General features: G+C 33.6%; 1 pseudogene; it reads right to left on the bottom strand.

Annotated features, from left to right (window-relative positions):
- Positions 1–6,644: 6,644 nt before the first annotated feature.
- On the bottom strand, positions 6,645–7,882 carry LOC101141596 (ADP/ATP translocase 2-like; annotated as a pseudogene).
- Positions 7,883–21,408: the final 13,526 nt, after the last annotated feature.

The following is a 21,408-nucleotide window of genomic DNA, read 5'->3' as shown; positions in this document are numbered from 1 at the left end:
AACACTTAATTTTGCTAGATATGAAAATTCTCCCAATATCAAGAGCAGAGATCATGTTCCATTGCTGTCTTAATTTGCATTTTTCTGATTGAGTTAGAACATCATTTACTATGTTTCATGCTCTTTCCTCTCTGCTGTGCAGCACTTTTAGTGTCCTCATATTAATAGAGCCAAACTCAGCTTCTAGATGTGAGGCACAGATGACACTGATGTCTGCCCCATTAACATTTAGAATATTTTCTTCATTTCTGCTATGCACAAATTCATTTTGTTTCTTTAGCTCAGTTATGTGTTTGGGGCACAGAAAAATATACATACACATGAACAAATATACATACATTTATACATATATATACATACACTCATATTACATATACATATATTTCTGTCATTTTTCAGTTGTAAGCCATGTTGAATCAAGTATATATTTTTTCAATAAATTAGTCAAATACAGATTTAAATATTTATTTTTATTTGATTAAAAATCAAATTATAAGTATTTGAATTTATAAAAGTTGAAGCTATCTAGCATAATTTATCAACATTTTAAATCACCTAAAATTATTTTGATTTTCTCACCGGTAATATCTATTAATTCATAAAATTAGAGTTGCCATGTTTAGCTAATGAAAACACAGGATACCAGTTAAAATGGAATTTCAGCTAAACAATTTTTATTTAGTGTAAACATTTTCTAACTGTGCCCAAATTTAACTGGGCACATTTATCCTGTATATTTTGTGGCAAAGTTAACTAAATCTTATTCATAGTAAATTTTTTGACAAATATTGCAAACATGTTTTTAACAGTTTCTTGAATATTTCTTCTCTGGTGGATTTTTCTTCTCTCCTATTATTTTCTAGTTTAGTAAAATCAGCAATTCAAAGGGAAACATATGCTTTTGAGTGTCAACAGCCATCCCAGATTATTACAACGTGTGACTGCAATGAGAGTAGTATCATATGATGCCTAGGAGATTGCTGGGCTGAATTTCGTCCTCAATATTTAGTAACTTTGTGAATGTAGGCATACCACATAACCTCTCTGTGCCTTAGCTTCTTCTTATGGAAGTGAATTAGTATATGTATTAAATATAAAATATATGGCTCAAAAACAGTGTCTTAGCCAGGCTTGGTGGTGTGAGACGGTAATCCCTGCTACCCGGCAGGCTGAAGTGAGAGCATTGCTTGAGTCCAAGGGGTTAAGCCCACCCTAGGCCACATAGCAAAACTCCATCATCTCTTAAAAAAAAAAAAAAGTAAATAAATAGTATTTAGTGCATACATAAATATTACTCTAGTATTAGCTATTTTTACGTTCTCTAGATATTATTTTTTTAAGTCTACAAATAGGTACATATTTTTAAAATCATTAGAATGAGAATAGGAATCACTTGGTGATTCTTGGCTTGCCAGCTTAAATATAATACATGAGAGGGCACTGTGACAAGCCATCAGATTATCAATTTATGATTCCCTAGAATAAGAAAGTTTGCAAGCAGCATATTATTGGAGAGAGACTTATTATGAGCCCAACTGATATTCGTCTGTGATAGGATGACTTTGTATCTGGATAGAGAAACACCAAAATATAACCAATAAAATCTTCCATTTTATATTGAGATTTTATCTTCTATCATATTTTCATAAATGGTTAACAGCATACAGTTGAAATTGAAATATTATTCTGTCAGATTCACTGCCTAGAGAATACCTTTCAGAGGTTCCTTGCCAGTAGCCCACTGACAAATCAAAAGACTGGTATCATTTAATTGCTGTACTCCCTTCTGGATTCATTTTTACAATATCACTTAAGCCCACATAATACCTTAACTGGTGAAATTCATGACTACTTAGGCGCAAAGTTGGGGAAACACCAGTCTCCAGTAAGTTTTGTTGGAAAAAAATCTGAGTTTTAATTGAACCACACAATGAATATTGATGAGATATGCAGAGTTGTCATTTGGAAAGCTAGCTACAGTAGACCCTGTGCAATTTTCCTACAGGTATGAAACAGAGAACACAGACAAAAACTCACAATGTTGTTGAAAACCAGGACAGATGTCAACGTATGTTTAAAATGTAACAAATTTTTACTGTGAATCAAATGCAGCTAGATAGAGAAAATGGGTAATGACATTTCCAACCTGTATTTTCTCTCTGGTTCTGTCTTTTTGTTTTGTTTTGGTTGCATTTTGTTTGGGTTTGATTTCCCAAATCTACAGATAGGATCTCCAATAAAACAAAAAAAGAAAATGCCAACATATGCTGATGAAAAAGGCTTATGTTTTTCTGGGCAAAAATTAACCTTAAAAAAGCTGAGCTGCTGTTATTTGGTGCAGGATGCTAGGTGAAGGTGGTACCTCCTCTTCTCTTTTTGTATTTTCTGAATGATACACAAAAAAATTATTGGATGAGCTACTAGACTAGCTATTGCCCTAATCCAATATCCACAGACACTATCACAGTACATTTACAATCACTACCCTTATTTGAGCTGCTTATCTGTAGGCAGGCTCTTCTCCTATTTCTCAGCATGTATTGTGATAACATTTAAAGATTGATATTCTATCTTAATTAAAATAAAAGGAAATATATTTGAGGGAAAGTTCCAACTAGGCAGAATCTGCTTATAACTGGCTCAGAAGAGAAATAAATAAATAAATAAAATTCAGTAGGATCCTGAAATTAAGTGTAGACAGTGAGAATAGAATAAATATTTTGACATTTGTTTCCTCAAAGCTTTCTTTTCTAGTACAGAAAGTAAAATATGTGACTTATGATCTAAATATGTAGTATCAAATATGAAGCTAATAAATAATGCAATAATCAATTACTCTTCTATATTTTATATTCTACTCTTTCCTATTTATTTATAATATTGGTGCCTGCTCATCCAATCTCATTTTCTCACTGTTGTTCTTGTCCCCATTGTTCTTGCTTTTGATCTCCATGAGTATTTTTTTTAATTTTATGTTTTAAGGGGTACAAAATAATGTTTTGATTTATTAATACAATCTCAAATCATTAAATGAAACTGATTAACATATCCACCACCTTAAATATTTATGACTTTTTGTTGTGACAAAATTTGAAATTTACTCTCTTAGCAATTTTGAAATGTACAATATGTTGTTATCTACCACATTCTCCATGTGGTACAATAGATCTCACAGAAAAAAGTCCTTATTTCTTTCAGTCTAATTGAGGCTTTGGGCCTTTTGACCCTTATCTTCCCTTTCCCCCATACCCCTCCAGCCTCTGGTAAACACTTAGAAACTTTAACATATCAGATCTATGTATTTGCAATTCACATTAATTTTTCAGACCCCTATTGATAAATATTGGCCTGTTTGTGGTCTAGGATTATATAGTTTTTTGGGAAATAAGCAATGGATCAACCTTTTCACCTAAGTGACAAAATTCTTCCATTCATAAACTTTCAGTTTTGGATTTATTTTGTTATTTTTTAAAAAACACATAACTAATTGTTATGAACACAAATTTATGAGATTTGTACACTTTATATTTTACCTTTTTGTAAAACAAAACCATACTTATGTAGTTACAAGGGTTAGTTTTGAAAATTTCTATTTTTTTCTAATAATATTTTTGCCTTTTTTGTAATATATAATAGAAAAAATTATGTTTTTCTGGGCAAAATTGCAAAGTGAATTATATAAAATAATATCTGATAATACTTCTTTCATACAGTACAGGACTTTTATACAGTCTCTTTTTTCAGCAAATCCTTTTATACAGAATGGGACTTAAGATGATCAAGTGTTATCTGTGAATGTGAATAATCAGGCTCTTCTATAATGAAGGTAAGATATGAAACAAATATGTGTGTGTGCATATGTGTGTGTGTGCATGTGCGTACATACACATGCACTTAGAATGCTTGCTTAATTTTAGATCACCCTTTCACAAGTTCATCAGGTTCTCTGAGAGATACTATTTTTTAATATCTATTCAAGACAATTTAACATAAATAACTTTGAAATGAACAAATTATTCTTCAAATATGTCACTGAAAAGCTTTAAGAGTTTTGCAACACCATCTAAAAACAAGTGTAGCCACTGAAGACTAAAAATGTAATGACAAAATAATATCTATCTATGCCTCCTCTCTTCTTCTGAAATAATAAAGTAATGATTATGTATTTGGCAAACACGTGCAGAAATGTTTCAAAAAGGACATTTGAAAATAACAAAAGGTCTACACAGTTTATAACGGAGAAAAATATTTGCGGAAATGCTATAATTTACTTCGCAATACTGTATAAAAGTTTTTCAAACTTTCTAATTTTTATTGTTAGCTCTCCATCTTTCCAGTTGTGTGATAATTGGCTGGTTATTGATTGAAACTTTCAAATCTTAGTTTCTGCTTGTGAATGATGAAAAGTAATAACGGAAATTACTTCATAAATGTGATTTAAAGTGAACTGAGCAAAAAGAACTGAGCAAATTTCTGACTTGTAAATTATCCAGTATATGCTTATGTTTATTTTTTAGCTTTTTATTCTTTTATTTATTTATTTTAAATCAACTATTATTTTAAGTTCTGGGGTACATGTGCAGGTTTGTTACATAGGTAAACATATGCCATGGTGGTCTGCAGCACAGATCAACTCATCACGCAGTTTTAAGCCCAGCACCTATTAGCTGTTTTTCCTGATGCACTCCCTCCCTTTCCCCTGACAGGCCCCAGTGTGTGTTGTTCCCCTGCCATGTGTCCATGTGTTCTCATCCTTCAGCTCCCACTTGTAAGTGAGAACATGCCGTGTTTGGTTTTCTGTTTCTGCATTAGTTTGCTAAGAATAATGGCTTCCAGCTCCATCCATGTCCCTGCAAAGACATGATCATGTTCCTTTTTATGGATACATAGTATTCCATGGTGTATATGTACCACATTTTCTTTATCCAGTCTATCACTGATGGGCATTTAGGTCGATTCCATGTCTTTGCTATTGTGAATAGTGGAGCCATGAACTTATGCATGGATGTATCTTTATAACAGAATGATTTATATTCCTTTGGGTATATAGCCAGTAATGGCATTGCTGGGTCAAGTGGTATTTCTGCTTCTAGATCTTTGAGTAATTCCCATACTGTCTTCCACAATGGTTGAACTAATTTACATTCCCACCAACAATGCAGAAGCATACCTTTTTCTCTGCAACCTCACCAGCATCTATTGTTTCCTGACTTTTTAATAATCACCATTCTGACTGGCATGAGGTGGTATCCCATTGTCGTTTTGACTTGGATTTCTCCAATAAGCAGTGATTTTGAGTTTTTTCATATGTTTCTTAGCCACGTGAATGTCTTCTTTCGAAAAGTGTCTGTGCATATCCTTTGCCCACTTTTTAATGGGGTTGTTAGTTTTTTCCTTGTAAATTTGGTTAAGTTCCCCGTAGACTCTGGATATTAGAACTTTGTCAGATAGATTGCAAAAATTTTCTCCCATTCTGCAGCTTTTCTGTTCACTCTGATGATAGTTTCTTTTGCTGTGCAGAAGCCTTTTAGTTTATTTAGACCCAATTGGTTACATTTTTGCTTTTGTTACAATACCTTTTGGTATTTTAGTAATGAAATCTCTGCCAATGTCTATGTCCTGAATGGTATTGCCTAGATTTTCTTCTAGGGTTTTTATAGTTTTGGATTTTACATTTAAGTCTTTAATCTATCTTGAGTTAATTTTTGTATAAGGTATAAGGAAGGAGTCCAGGTTTTATTTTCTGCATATGGCTAACCAGTTCTCCCAGCACCATTTATTAAATAGGGAGTCTTTTCCTCATTGCTTGTTTTTGTCAGGTTTGTCAAAGAACAGATGGTTGTAGGTACAGTCTTATTTCTGAGTTCACTATTCTCTTCCGTTGGGCTATGCGTTTGTTTTCATACCAGTATCATGCTGTTTTGGTTACTGTAGCCTTGTAGTACAGATTGAAGTCAGGGAGCATGACTTCTCCAGTGTGGTTCCTTTTGCTTAGGATTGTCCTGGCTATTCAGGCTCTTTTTTGGTTCCATATGAATTTTAAAGTAGTTTTTTTTTTCTAATTCTGTGAAGAATGTCATTGGTAGTTTAATGGGAATAGCGTTGAATCTATAAATTACTTTGGGCAGTATGGCCATTTTCATGATATTGATTCTTCCCATCCATGAAATAAAAAATATAATTGAGTCCCATCATCATATCATGAAAATGGCTTTAAGAGAAAACTAGTAGCTGGGCACAGTGGCTCATGCCTGTAATCCCATCACTTTAGAAGGCTGAGATGGGCAGATCACTTGAGGTCTGGAGTTCAAGACCAGCCTGGCCAACATGTAGAAACCCTGTCTCTACTAAAAATACAAAAAAAAATAGCTCAGCGTGGTGGCAGCCACCTGTAGTCCTAGCTACACAGGAGGCTGAGACAGGAGAATTGCTTGAACCCAGGAGGTGGAGGTTACAGTAAGCTGCGATCTCACCACTGCACTCCGGCCTGGGTGACAAACAAACAACAAACAAAGAAGAGAAAACTAGTTAGATGAATATTATTGCTTCCTATTTTCAACCAGTAAATAGTTGCCACTGATAAATTGACAGCCATGAGTCTATCAAGAATCCTCTTGATATATTATATACTACAACATGACTGTTCACGGGGGAAAATTATAGGAAACAACGTATGTGTACTTCTTGATTTCATGATACAAGACAAGCACAAAAGCACCACTCATGCCACTGAAAACAATGGACCATGAACCCTTGAAAAATCTTTGCCTCCTTCATCACGAGCAATGTTCCTTCAGCAGTCAAAAATGCCTGTGTACTCAAGACCAGTCTGGCCAACATGGTGAAACCCTGTCTTTACTGAAAATACAAAATTAGCTGGCCTTGGTGGCTCACGCCTGTAATCCCAGCTACTCAGGAGGCTGAGGCAAGAGAATCGCCTGAAGCTGGGAGGTGGAAGTTGCAGTAAGCTGAGATCGTGCCACTGCACTCCAGCCTGGGCGACAGAGACTCCATCTAAAAAAAAAAAAAAAAAAAAAAAAAAGCCTTTTTTTTTGTTCTTTGTTTTTGGACTCCATCTAAAAAAAAAAAAAAAAAAAAAAGCCTGACTGCATCGACATTTAGCAGTGAACAGTGTCAAATGGATAGGAATTCAACCCTGCAATGACAATGACAGGCTGTGTGTAATCATTCAGCTGATGATGATGTAGTACTCTTGGAATCTGGAAGCATTCCCTTTGCAGTGTCACAGATACTGAAGTAGGCAGCTGGGTAGATGCTAATACCCTGCACAGACATGGTAAAGCCTTGGTGCAGGCCTTTAATCCTATTAGATTTGTAGATCTTAACCAGACAGTCACCAAGGCTTCTGAATTCCCTTTCAGCTCCAGCTTTACCCACATCCGCTGGTAGATTGGTACAGACAAAATCAAGAGGGTACACAAAACACAAGGATGTGGCCCCAGCGCACTGCCTGATGCCAGGTTCCTTGCAACATAGTGCCGAAAGTGGGTCCTCTTGTCCACGCTACCCAGGAAGATCTGCTAGTACTCATTTTGAAGGCGAAGTTGAGAGCCCCTGGGTGGGGAAGTATCTGATGACATTGGCCAGGTTACCATGCCAGAAGGACAGGACTCTCTCCTCCTTGGGAATACAGACCACACAGTCTATAATGTGCTTGTACTGCTTATCTGTGGTAATTTCCTTGGTGGCATGCTGCACCTGCAGCAGCAGCTTGAGCCACTCGATGGGTGCTCCTGCTGCCTTAGAGATGGCTGTGACCACCCCACCTGCCAGAAGTCGCTGTTGAAGGACACAGCGTCATCTGTCATGTTGAAAGGAAAGGGGAGGCAGGCTGCTGCGAGATGGGACTGGGCCAGGAACTCTTTAAATTCAGGGCTGGGGGGCCTCATGTTATTTCAGAGCGTAAGCTTGCTATTTATGGGACACATCTAAGAGTTTCCAGAAAAAATTATGGGACTGCAAGTCTCCTGAAATATTAACATTTGTAGTATTAATATATTATCTTTCTCCCTTTTAAGTTGTGGTAATAAAATATGGTCCTTAAAAGCCTGCCTTTTTGATATTTGTTGTGACATGTTTGATTGCCTAACATATGACCAATTTTATTCAAGGATTCTTTTGTATTTAAAAAGTATGTGTATTCTGAAGTTGCTTCATGCTATTCTAAATATATTGATAAGATCAAGCTTGTGAATTTTTCTGTTCAAGACTTTTGAATGTTTTCTACTTTTCTCTGATATTAAAAATTTTGAAAGAATTCAGTTAAAATTTTCTGTTTTGTTTATTTGGAAATCTTTTCTTATGGTTCTACCAGCTTCTTTTATTTTCCTTTTAGTAAAAAAAAAAAAACACATCAAAACTGTGTTTTTACATGTACACAAGTTTAAAATCATGGTATTTCTCTTTTTTTCCACTTGAAGTTACGTACTTATACCTGGTAATAATTTTTCATGTTAAGTATCTATTTTCCTAATATTAATATGACCACTTCAGTTTTTTTGTTTGTATTTATCTAAAATTTTACTTCTAATCCTTCCTTGTATGTGTGAGCTTTATATGAATCTCATGTAAATAACTGTATTTCTTATAGGTAATCTTGCAGACTTTATTTTGTTGGTTTTATTTGCTCCTTTTTATTTATTGTAACTAGTCATAAAATTGGGTTATTTCTACAATATTATTTCTGCTTTCTGTAAGTCTTGATATTTTGCTTCTTTTTCTTGCCTTTCTTGCCTTATTTCATACTGATTGAGATATATTGTTGTCTTCATTTTATTTTTTTCTCTCTATTCTTTTGGAGATTATATCCTGAATTTCTGTCGTTTTAGTCCTTTGGAGATTTTAAGATGACTATTAAATTTATCAAAGTCTAAAATTAATCAATAATCACCCTATTCTTAAATTACTACTAGAGTTTATGGGACTGCTTCAAAAGCTTTCTCTTCACATATTTGCTATTATTGTGCAGCATTTTAGCTATATTTCTCTTTTTTGTCCTACTTACTAAATATTGTTTTTGTCATTATTTTTTAAGGACAATGTTTTAAATTTATTCATACATTTCTTTTCTGTAGATTCTCTCTGGCATTATTCTTTTTCTTTGAGAAATGCTATCACTAAGGTTTTGCATGTAATGTATGACCTCACTTTTTGTTTGTTGCAAAATGAGTTTAGTTTTTCTTATTCTTGAAAGGTAATTTTAATTAGTATACAACTTATCTGAACTTTGGATGTATCCTAACTGTTTCCATTGTTTTGTTGACAATTCAACAAACTTATATTGACTTCTATTGTTCTCCTCAATTGGTAATCTGTCTTCTTCATATATCATCTTTTAGTTTTTTTCTTTGTTGAACCTCAGTTTCAATATAGTATCTATAGATATATTTATTTTTATTTACTTCTACTTTAGATATTTTGGGCTTTGAAACTGAGAATTGGTTCTAGAAATTTCAGTTTCAGAAAAATCTCACCTAATATTGCTTACCATTCTTTTTATTTTGTAATTCCCAGTTTTAAAAGTAACCACCCTATCCTTGATGCTTCTTATACTCTTTTATATTTTTATATTATTGTATCTCTATGCTGTAGTATGGAAGCTTTCCTGAATTCTGTTTTCCAATTATTCATTTTCTCCATTGTCTATAATTGTCATTAACCCTCCTATTGAGCAACTAATATTAATTATTATACGTTTCAGTTCTAGGAGGGCCTTTTGTTCTTCATTTTAGAATTTCCCCAATATTCTAATATAGACTGTGTTTATGGATTTGATTCTGTAGTTCTCTTTTTTGTCAATTCTTGTTCATGCTGATTTACTTCTTCATGAATTTGGGATTTTTTATTATGTGCTATATCTTGCAATTTTATTTTTGTGGCCTGGCCTAAAGGGTATTCTTCTAGATTCGATTTGCTTACTTCTGCTATGTTCCTGAAGACAAACTAAATTATTGGCATATGGATTTCAGTGCTAGAGATGCAGAATGAATACTGGGCCTGTTACACACACAATCATTAGTAATTCTCAGAAGAAACATTTAATTTCTATTTTCTGCTCTATCTGCAGGTAACCAGACTGAAGAGTCTCATTTGCCTGTATTTTAATCACTTGGGATATTAAGTTAGGGGTCTTGGTTTTTAATATGAAAATCCATAGGGCTTTACACTTTTTGAGGTTCAAGCTTTGTGTCCTGTAATTTGCCACGTAGTCCTTAGAAATGCGTGCCCTAAAACACAGGAATTGGCAGATGTCTCTAAGGCAAATGCTTATTTGTTTCTCTGAATTAGTGCTACCCAATAGCACAAATTGTAATTACTTTGTAATTTCTCTCAATTTCTTATCATCTCAGTCCTATATTTAAAACTTTTAAATATACATGCATATATGTGTATATGTATGTATGTGTGTATATATATATGTGTGTGTGTGTCTATATACCACCACTTTTGCGATTCTATGCTAGGAAGGTTTTTTTTTTTTTTTTTTTTTTTTTGAGATGGAGTCACACACTGTTGCCCAGGCTGGAGTGCAGTGGCACGATCTCGGCTTACTGCCACCTCCGCCTCCCAGGTTCAAGCAATTCTCCTGCCTCAACCTACCAAATAGCTGGGATTACAGGCACCCGCCACCACGCCCAGCTAATTTTTTGTATTTTTAGTAGAGACAGGGTTTCACTTTGTTGACATTCCCACAAAAAACACAAGTAAATAAATACACCATGTAAAACAATTCTAGATTATCAATATATGCTCTTTAAAAATACGAATTTAGAAATCACTAGCTTAATAAAGCAAAACAAAACAAAATGAAACATAAACACGTTAAAGCTTAAATAAAAACGTAAACCACACATAGCAGAAAGTAAAAATAACTTAAGTATATTGCACATTACAATGTAGTTTAATAGATTTGAATATTTGATGAAATAAAACATTTTATAAGACTAAATCAATTATTAAACAATATCTTAATAATCTTAACAAACAATAAATAATAGGTTAATAAATAATTTTCTTCAACATAGAATTGATGCAGGATATTTTCTTTACCTTTTCTTGGGACTCGTGACAGAGGTACCTCATTTACTCAGCCTGCCCCTGTCTACCCCTTGCAGCAGGGAGCCTGCGAGCAAATGAGTGCAGTAACCTGAGCGAGTGCTTTGGGGAATTGGCAGGAACAAACCCCATTTACTCAGCTCGCCAAGCTCAACCCCTTGTTGGAGGGAGCACATAAGTGAGGGAGTGTGCGATCTGACTGACCATTTTTGGGCGCTGGCAGGTGCAAACTCGGTGTGGGCCACGCGGCAATGACCTTGTGGGGGTTCCTGCAACCCCTGAAGCCACAGAAGTCACGTTACAATGATCTTTCTGCTCTGCCCTCCGCAGATGGCTTAAGTGTTAATAGCTCAGTGGGAGGGCAAAGAGCCAATGTGAAAGCCTTCTTTTGGGTATCAGCACTCAGGGCTCTCTACCTCTTGTCCTGCGTCTAGGAAAAATGAGTTTGCACGAACAAATTGAAGGATGGCGAATGTGGAGGATTTTATTGAACTATGAAAGTGGCTCTCCGTGGGTAGGGGAGCTAAAAAGGGGATGGGACAGGCAGGTAATCTTCCCAAGTCTAGCAGTCTCTGGCTAGACACTTCTCTATCAAGCCATCCCTCTGAAGTCAAGTTACTTCTTTCTAATGTCCAGCTGCTTCTCTGCTTCTCTCCAACTGAGTCTGGGGTCTTTATAGGCACAGGATGAAGGATGGGGCAGACCATGTGTAGTTTAGGAAAAGACAATACTTGAGCAGGAAAACAGGGATAGAAGTTCTCGCTTTGGACCATGGGTTTCAGGCTTTTCTGCTTGAAGATGGGGTTTTGCCAGAGACCCGACCCTGTCTGCCTAGAATTTCTCTGCCTCCTGTCACTATCACAATAACCAATTAGGTAATATAAAAAATTGATTTATAGAAATAAATATATCAATATGAGAATATTAGGAAGGAAACTTCTCTGCCTATGTAAATAAAATTTATATCTCTGATTGAAGAACTTTTTAAAAGAAAATGGAGAGATGTGTTTGCCCAAAGAGCAGTTATTTCTCTAGTTCACCACCTCTGGTGTATATTGCATGTCACTCACCAAAGTGTGAGTAATAATTTGTGGGTGCTGTGGTTTATCATGATTCTTTCTTATTTTTTTCTATATTCTGAATGTTTATCTTGGGTATTCTTTTCACATTAAAAATATTTCCAACTAAACAATCAAGCAACTGTCACTTACCAACAGAGCTAATACCTAAATAATTTAGAAAATTGTTTTAAATATTTTTTCTTAATATCTAAGGGAGGAAGCATTTTTTTCTATATTAATATAGTTTTTACTTTGCTTCTTTTTATTTTGAATCATATGTTATCATAACAATGAGTACATTGTCTCTTAATTTATTAATATACTTTATTCTTTCCTTGCAAATGTAATGAACAATTATTTACATTTGCTTGAGTCTTTCTTTTTTTCTACTCCATAGGTCACTTTATTTGAGCTATTGTTGAATACCACTATTTTCCCTCCATAGAGTTCCTAAAACATGGGTGCCAGGCCACACACATGCCTTCCTCTTGAAAACAGACTAATTTTGAAGGGGTGTGTAAATTACCTTTAAAAATGTGTAATGGTATTCTAAATTTCTAAGCGGCATTTCTACTTTAATTTGCCTTTCATTGATTTCTTTAAAAAACACTGAATTGTTTGGTAATACAAATACAAAAATTCTTATATTTAAGTTTGTAGTTTAATTTTTGACTTCTCACAATTGAGAATAACTATATTCTTGTAACAAAAATGATTTCTAAAGAAAAGTGTAAGGACCATTTTTTAACCCTGAAAGACATTTAAAAAGTAATACAATGGAGATATTTGTTAATACTTATTTACACAATAACCCAATATTTTTCTAAGTTAAAAAAATAAATCTATGTGCATTGAGTCTTTTGAAACAGTAGAAAATAATACAGAGGAAAATAATTACTCATGATGATCTCTCTACTTGAAGTAGTTTGTAAGCATAGTTACACACTTTCCCAGTCAATTCTTTTCTATATTTTTGGTACATTTTTCCTGTACTTTTAAAAAATAATTTGAAATTTTTTTTATACTTACTTTTTTTCTATACTTTTCCTGTATATTTTTACTTTTAGAACACTGAGCTAATTATATTTATAAGGCTTTGAAAACTCTCATTTTCCTTTGGTAGATATCATATTTTGAATAATTGTCTTATTCTTTTTTCTTTCCTCCACTGTCCACAAAGGGAATCTAGATTTGTCCCATGCTCCATACTTTTGATATTGCTAAATAACAAAGACAGCTAAGGGATTTGGAAACAACTCTGATTGGGGGTTAGGGGTTAGAGAGATTAAATGAGAGGGAGAGACAGAGAGTGAGGAGAACAGAAAAAGAGAAAAGGAGAGAGAAGAAGAAAAAGGAGAAAGAAGTGGGGAAACAGGAGGAAGAGGAAGAGAAATTAGGTTGAAAATGGGCTTCTTGAGGACTGTACTTTGGCTCAGAGAAACAATAGGTTAATATATTTGAAATGTTTGCAGAAAATAACTCAATCAACATGGCTTTGAAGATGAAATGTTAGAAACACTGGAAATCTTCAATGATTCATTTGCTTGTAAAAATATAGAAATTGAATTGTAGCTTCCACTGTTTGCCGTAAATAAATTTTCTTGACTATTTTAATTCGATGCATGGCAAACTTTGTGTGACTTTTCTTTGAACCCCCACATTCTCTTTTTTTTTTAACCTATGTTTTAGAGTTAAGAAAGCACACACAAATGACTTTTGTACTTGGAACCTTTCACAGGTCTTCACCTGTTCAATGCAAAACTTCGTCATCCACAGCATCATGCTTTGCAATTCTTAACCATGCATATAGTGATCTCCTGGTTCTTATATTGGGTAATTAATAAATAATTAATTACTACACCCACATTTTTTAGTGACATGCTTAAAATATAATTGATGCTGAAGGGGCAATTACGAGCATGTCTTAGAAGACATGTAGTTTTATGATTTATTTGTTTAAAATTCAATCCTTGGAACTTTTCTATTTTGGGGGTTACTTTTTTATTTTTATCACTATTAAAATAACTTCAGTCAATTTTGTTTTATTTTATTTTTTTGAGACAGAGTCTTGCACTGTTGCCAGGCTGGAGTGCAGTGGCGCGATCTCGGCTCACTCTAACATCTGCAACCCAGGTTCGAGCCATTCTCCTGCCTCACCCTCCCGAGTAGCTGTGACTATAGGCGCCTGCCACCATGCCTGGCTAATTTTCATATTTTTAGTAGAGACGGGGTTTCACCATGTTGGCTATAATGGTGTACATCCTCTTGATCTCGTGATTGGCCTGCCTCAGCCTCCCAAAGTGCTGGGATTACAGGCATGAGCCACCGTGCCCAGACAACTTCAGTCATATTTTTGAAAACTGACTATTTGTATTAATATCATTAAGATTTTTAGAATGTTTTTGAAGTAATTTTTTCTTATTTTAAAAATAAATATAAAGATACTATTAAAATATTTCACTACTCAAATATTTACTTCAAAACACAAGCATCATATGTTAGGAAAAAGTGAAGGAAAAAGCTGGGAAGTATATTGTAATGATGAGTTTTAGTCCTGAATTGTGCAAAAATCCAGCATCTATTTTAACTAAATAAGTTTTTTGTAATCAAATAATCTTCTGTATCATTATATTAATGCATTATTACTAAATATGTTTTTCTTGTTTTAAAAACCTCTAGAAATCAGTTAAATATTTATAACTCATATAGCAGCATAAATTTCAATATAGCATAAATCATAGAAATAAATCAAGCTGTTAACACTATACATCTACGTGCTAGCAGTATATTTTTAGAAATACACAAATATATCTACATAATAAATAGCATTATATATAAATATTTTCAAAAAATTTTAATATACAAATAAATCATTGTATGGAAGAATTTTTAAAACATTTTCTTAATCTTCTTCTTCTTCAAAAAATTAGTTTCTACCTTTAGTCGTAAGTGTACTGTTTCATCCAAGACAGAAAATCACCTTTCTAATTTTACATATTTCTCATTTTAAGTTATACTTAGACTTTTAATTTCCATATCTTAAACATTGATGTAAAAAGGTTTTAGATTTGTGTTCCTAATCTAGAAATTGAATTGATTGAAACCTTAACGTGTTTATTATATTATATCATATCATATTATACTATAGTTATCACATCTTCACACTAATTCTGATTCTTTGCATGTATTTCTAATATATAATAAATTTTTCATTACTTATAATGTATATCAATTAAAAATTTATATAAATGTTTCATTACTTATAATTTATATAAATGTACTTACATGTATTTATGTTCTTGAAAAAACTAACCAATTGGTTATTTAAAGATATTTTTTATCTTCCTTAAAAAGGAAGAAAATTCTGTTTATTATGTAACACTGTGGTAATGGTAATTATTTCTCCACTAACAACAGATGAAATGACAAGAGACATTTCATTCTCTGCCACAGAAAAGCGATTTCAGAAAACCATATGTTTGACAGTTCCTCATCTTATTCTTATTATAGCCTCACAAGTACGAAGTAGGTGTTACATATATAGTAGGTGCACAAACGCTTTAAAATAAAATAAATTGATATTGAGCCTGTATTTTGAGAGCCATAGTCATGGAATAAGGGAAAGTACCATGTAGTTTCCTTCTGTATTCACTTTTTCATTATTGATAGATAAATAAGATAGAAAACAAATGTATACATATTCAATATATCAAGTGGTAAAGGGTGATGTTTAGAAAAGTGAATCAGGACAAAGGGAGAAAGCTTGATAAAAGGCTTTTACATATGTGCCTTACGAATGTGTGTGTGTGTTTATATATGTAGAGATGATATATTATTTAATATTACTATGATGTCTCTATTATAAAAATAGCTTTTGCGTCTTTATGCTATCCTCTTATCCCTTCTAATTCCCATCTGGGAAGAGGTCCAGCATTCGTTTGAGAAATAGCCAATGGTTCTAAATTTCTAACCTGCTATGAAGCATTCAGATTCTGAAAACTTGAAATCTCACCCAAAGGTGTAGTTTAAGGGCAATAGTTAGATTTATATGCTTTTGGATTTCTTCTGAATGTATCACCAAGGCATAATACACTTTACTAAGGCCTGTAATGCTTCCAAATACTGGTGTTATGTGTAGCTTCAGGTCATATTTTCTATTACAGGAGATATGAGAGTATAAAAATTGCATTGCATAGTGCATCAATAAAAGAACACTGTGAGCTTTATCTTATCTTACAGAAATTTCCAATTTGAAATGTGCATTTTGTTGTGAAAATGCTTTAAAAGTTCACAGTACTTTCTGGCTTTACTGTCTGAGTTATACCCAAGCCATTTTAATGTAGGCTTTTGTTCTGGTTGAAGATCTATGAACCAAACTCGTGCTCTGCTAAAGGGGAAACAGAGGGGAGTAGGGCCAAGAGCACACTGCTGCTGATAAACCAAAAGCAACTCTTGAAAGCATTCTGGTAAGAGATACAATGAAAGAGTATACCAATTTTCACTGTAGTACTGTTTTTCCAAGAAGAAAACAATAAAATAATTTATTATAAAATCTCCTAGCTTACTTCCTCAGATGCCAACTTTTAAAGAAAATTTCTATCAGTATTGTCAAAACAGCATAGCATATTCTATGGGGCTATTTACTTCACATTGAGAAGAACACTAAAAAGAATGCAAAACATCTGTTTTATTTTTTTCTTAGCTCTTATCAGTACCAGCTTGGAAATAATTTTATCTATTCTTTAGTTTCTTGCTGTTGCCTCTATACAACCTATTGGAATGATATTAATTCTAGTTGATAGCATATTGTTTTTCCTGGGTCATGTAAAGGTCTCCATCAGTAAGACAGATGTTTGTTGAAATATTAATGAAAATAACCCTAGAGATTATTTCATTTTACCTAATAAGATAAATTGAATTATAAATGAATCCAAAAATAATTAGTGAAATATAACACTATTAGGAGGAAATAAAAATAAGCTAATAGGAAACAAAAGGAATATTTCAGTGTTGTCTTTATGTGAAATCAGTGTTACAGCCTCAAAGCAAGAACATATTAGACATATTTAGTAAATAAACTAATCCCATGGCATAATCAGAAATTTGTAGGATCTATTTACTCTTACAATGCCTGGAGTATCAGTCACAGGAAATTAAATATACAAGTAAATGTGCAAACAAATTAATTTATTAATTTCTTCAGACATGCACATGGCTTTAATATGTTATGGTGACCTAGAATTTGAAAAAGTGAATGAATCTCTTCAAGATTCTAATTTTTATACTGCATATATAATTTTAATTCAATTCCATAACTTATGTGCATTTTTTTAGATTATATTCTACTCAAATGCCCAAAACTATATCACTCTGGAAATATTACATACATGCTTGCTATTTGCTGTTTAGAATCTATATAGTTTACACTAAACATCTGCTTCTTCTTCTTGTCAGAATATTCTAGTCCTGGGTTCTTTTTAGCCTTTATCACAGAAAATATTTATGTTTATAAAAAGGGACAAACAATTAAGTAAAGTAGTATGTATGTGAAACATTTGGATTTAATACCACTGAAACAATTAACCAACATGCTATTTTCAATTGCTTGTTTGCATTACTTCCTACTTCTATAGGCATAGCCCATCTTTAAATCTCTAGCAACAAGCATACAAAAGTATAAAAGTAATATGAATCATCACTGCCTGCAAGTCAACAATAAATAGATCAGCATTTAATTGAAGAATGTGCATTCTAATTCTTTCACTGAGTGACCTTGGGAAAGTAATAGCATTAGTTTTATTTTCTTAAATATTTTCTTTAAATATTTTCTTAAATTTCTTAAAACAATAATACGATATAATCAAGGATTAAATTTAAACTCAGCACATAGACTGGCACAGGGAAAGCATTCAGAAAAGGTGAATTAGTCATCATCACTCCTTCATTACAAAAGTAACAGCTATATACTGATGTGCCCCTTCCAAAATGTGTATATTGAAGCCCTAACCTCCAAGGGGATGGTATTTGTCTATATATCCTATAAGGAGATAATTAAGGTTAAATGAGGTCAGAATGGTGGGGTCCTAATATATTGATAATAGAACTGGTGTCCTTATAACAATAGATACCAGACAGCTTGTTCCTTCTCTCTTCATGTGTCCACAATGTAGGTCATGTGTGCACACAGCAAAATGGCAGCTGCCTACAAGCAGCTCACTGAAAACTGACTGTGCTGGGATCCTGATCTCAGACTTTCAGCATTGAAAAGTATGAGAAAATAAATGTTTGTTGTTGATATCATCCATCTATGGCATTTGTTAGGGCAACCTGAGCAGCCTGAGACAGTAATGCAAAGAACACATAAGCAATATTGTGTGCTCACAGTTATTTTTCAATGAAGAGAGATTTGTATTGTTACTTTTTTGACCTGTCAAAGAAAACAAGCTATAAGGATGTATTCATCAAGACTTTACAACTACTATTACATGTGTAGTTCTTGGCCCTGACTCTGGACAAGTGATGCTACCATGTCCTGGGGTGAATTTGAACTAGGTTTTAGGATTCTGAACTAATCAGCAAAATTAAACCATGTATTTAAACAACCACCTAAGAGAATATACTGGAACTGATAGTTGAAGTTTTAATGAATCTCTAAATAACAGGCCTCTTTACTGTCCTTGCTTGGAATTAATTGAGAATTAAACACAGAAGTCAGACAGATGGAGACCAAACTGTCAGCTTTCGTGCCGATAAAAAATAATCAAAGGGGTAAAGGACATGGCTTAGATACACAGCCAAATGGACTTGAGAACCCCTCCTAGAATTGGGCCAACTTGTTTACCCAGTCATTAGGAAAACAGGAAAACTGCAGGCTACTCCATCAGAGCATGACCAATAAGCTCACCACAGGTTGAGAAAGCAGGCCAGCACCCATCTGTTTGTAAGGCCGACTTGCTCCAAAGGGGAGTGTTCTTCCAAACTCATGAGTCAGATAACTCATTACTTCTACCATGGGAAGATACAAGTGAAAAGCCTAGAAAGGGAGGGTGCAAGGAGTATTCCTCCAGCTAAAAAATCCCCCTAGAGAAACCTGAGTGAGGATGATTGTTTTCCTTAAGGACAATATCGTGTGGTGGGGAGGATGCACTTAAACTTGGAGAGATTGTGTCTGCCTGGCTCACTCTACAAGCGCTCTGCTCATTTGAAGCTTCACCTGCTCTTAGAAGTTCCTTAATTCTGCTTCTATTTCCCTCTTCCTAATTGTGGTTAAGCGACTCCTCGAAACAAGTATTTATCTTCATCATCCAGGCTGACAGTGTTTTACATGACTATTCCATTCTTGTATTGAAACTCTTTGTGGACAGAGACTGTGGCAGTCTCTTCTATTGACTAGTGCAGTGCCTAGTACGTAGGCACTAAATAAATGTCTGTTGAATTTAATCTGGTGTTTTATTAAAACTACCTTTTCTTTAAAAAATACTAAGCAGAGATTAAGAACATATGGAGTTTGGATGACATTCAATAAAATGTTCATTACCTAAATTTTTTTTGTAGTGCAATGTGGATTTCATGACTGCCACTGACTCTGCCTCAGCTCAAGGTTTGGCTGTTTAATTCTGTCATAAACATTGTCCTGTGTGCTGCATGAGTCACACAGTCTTAGACATTTCAAGTACATTTTTTTTTCTTTCTGACCAATCTATGAAAGCAAATATGGCAAGTGAAGAATGAAGTATGACTGAGTTAATGCTTCAGTAATAAACTAGCCCATCAGCGTCTTTAGTCCAAGAGGCAAACAGAATTTTTAACCCTCTCAAGAATTGTTAGTGATATTTGAAATTTGTTACATAAAATTTTGTATGTAACCTTTTAAATAAATCTGAATTCAATACACAATTTGGGAAGAAATGTTAATGTTGTCAAGGTCAGAAATAGCAGCAGGTGAAATTACAAAATTCTTTAGAATAATGCTTTTCTTTTACATTATCTTGAGAGTAGGACACTGGATCTTACACTTTAATAGTCTCATCTGAAGTGGTTTAATATAATTTACTGGCACCTACAACTATAAAGAGTCACAGCTAACATTAAAGGTATCCTTTTCAGGCCAATTATTCACTTTTTTTTTTAATCTTGCTTCTCATCTTAATGTATAATTATGATAATTTTACTCAGAGTGGGGCCAGCCTCTATACAAATTCAGATTTTGAGCAGGGTCAACAATTACATTTCCTTTTCTCAGTTTAGTTTATTCTATTAGTTCCTGAAGAAAACATATGAATGTTGTTTTAAAATCTAATCTCTTTTTTGGGAGAAAATAATAAGGATAACACGATTTACCTAATTTTTATTTCCACATTTTTCCAGTCATTTTCTCCAAGAAAAAAAAAAGTCACTACCTATTAGGATAATAAAGCATAAGCATAAATAATTTATTATATTTTCAGGGTGAATTTTAATATTTATAACCAAACACTTATATGTTAAAGTTTGATAAATATATATCACATAAGGAAAAATAATATTGTGATTTTGAGATGTATTCAGACTAAGATTTGCCATTTTTCCACATTGAAAACATGCTAATATACTACTTTCCTCAGCTTTCAATTTCTTTAGAGCCCTGAGAATGAGATTATAGAGGTAAATTGGGTTGTCCAAGATCAGTATGCTTGTATATTAAGTACCTAAAATATAGGATATAAATGCCATAAAATTATTGGGTGTTTTACAAAATAAAGTAACCCACAATTGAACAGAGATATAAGCTTTTTCAGAGCGGGAGTTTTCCATTAATTTATGGTATATCCTTATGCTGAACAGAAGTCTTGGCAGTTAAAAAGTGCTCAACAAATATCTGTTTGGTTAAATCTCACTAATTTTAAGCATATAATACTGAAAATTTGTGTACAACGTACAAGTTGTATGCTGATTAGCATTTTCTATGTAATTTTCAGTGAAGTACTCCAATGGAAAAACAATTATCCCAAAATACAGTAAAATCATATTCAAGAACACTAGACTTGCTTCAAATAGCACACCACGTACAAAAAATACACAGTAAAAATCACATATGTGTATGGGCGTATATGCACTCTTTACTTACTGGGTCTAAGAATCTTTTGATATGAAAGGTGAAGAGCAGAAACAAAATTATCTCTGACTAAAACAAATCAACCACGAAAGTATCACTTTTAAGACAACTGGATACAGAAAATAAGAAAATCACAGAATCTTGGACTTGTAAGGCAACTGAGAATGCAGTCTCTCT

Source organism: Gorilla gorilla, chromosome 14 (assembly GCF_029281585.2).
Source record: "Gorilla gorilla gorilla isolate KB3781 chromosome 14, NHGRI_mGorGor1-v2.1_pri, whole genome shotgun sequence".
Taxonomy (NCBI): domain Eukaryota; kingdom Metazoa; phylum Chordata; class Mammalia; order Primates; family Hominidae; genus Gorilla; species Gorilla gorilla.
This window is presented reverse-complemented; position numbering and strand designations above follow the sequence as displayed.